The following is a 1,023-nucleotide window of genomic DNA, read 5'->3' on the forward strand; positions in this document are numbered from 1 at the left end:
GCGCCGCGCTGGGCCACCGGGCGGGTGGACACCCAGCCGGGCGCGGGCCGGATTGCAGCACCTCGGCAGGGGTGCAACACCACCGACCCCCAGGGAAAGGGCTCCCTCCGCCCTTCCCCCTGCACGCCCTTCACTCAGCGGTGCACACTGCCTGAAAGCATTTAACACACAGGCTCTCAGGGTGCAGACATGACATGGCAGACTCATAATCAGGCCCAGTGGGACCCACAGACTCAGGGTCAGCACACTCAAAGAGGGCCAGCCCTGGACACACACACACACACACCCTCTCCAGGAATGCGCAGGAACGCTCAGCAGGCCGCGGAAAAGGAAGGCCCTGGCCATGCACACGGGGCACACATTAACGACCACCAGCGCAAATGAACACACGAAGCTGGCTGGGTACTTTGTCCCCACCAGCAGATAGATCCACATCTGTATCCTTGAACATAAATGCAGAAGCCTTGGTGTCGGCCTCTGGGGACAGCATCAACAAAACACCAGGTGGAAGCACACACAGAAAAAAACACATTCCTGAAACTCCACAGGGACAATCCCAAGAACTCCTCCCTGGTTCTGGAAAATTAAAAACTAAGGAGATGGAGGAGCCAGGCTTCAGAGCTCCTTGCCTTAAAACCTCTCTGAGGCCGGGTGCGGTGGCTCATGCCTGTAATCCCAGCACTTTGGGAGGCAGAGGTGGGCAGATCACGAGGTCAGGAAATCGAGACCATCCTGGCTAACATGGTGAAACCCGTCTGTACTATAAATACAAAAAAATTAGCCGGGCGTGGTGGCGGGCGCCTGTAATCCCAGCTACTTGGGAGGCTGAGGCAGGAGAATGGCTTGAACCCGGGAGGCGGAGGTTGCAGTGAGCCGAGATTACGCCACTGCATTCCAGCCTGGGTGACAGAGTGAGACTCTGCCTCAAAAAAAAAAAAAAAAAAAATAGGCCGGGCATGGTCAGGTCACACCTGTAATCCCAGCACTTTGGGAGGCCAAGGCAGGTGGATCACCTGAGGTCAG

The 1,023-nt window shown here is 56.8% G+C and overlaps 1 protein-coding gene across 1 annotated transcript in view; it reads right to left on the minus strand.

The window, feature by feature from the left end:
- ZBTB4 (zinc finger and BTB domain containing 4) overlaps positions 1-1,023 on the minus strand; it is a 24,710-nt gene that overhangs the window by 20,352 nt on the left and 3,335 nt on the right. The gene's annotated exons all lie outside the window — the stretch shown is intronic.

The sequence above is a fragment of the Colobus angolensis genome, unplaced genomic scaffold (assembly GCF_000951035.1).
Source record: "Colobus angolensis palliatus isolate OR3802 unplaced genomic scaffold, Cang.pa_1.0 Scaffold47, whole genome shotgun sequence".
Classification (NCBI taxonomy): domain Eukaryota; kingdom Metazoa; phylum Chordata; class Mammalia; order Primates; family Cercopithecidae; genus Colobus; species Colobus angolensis.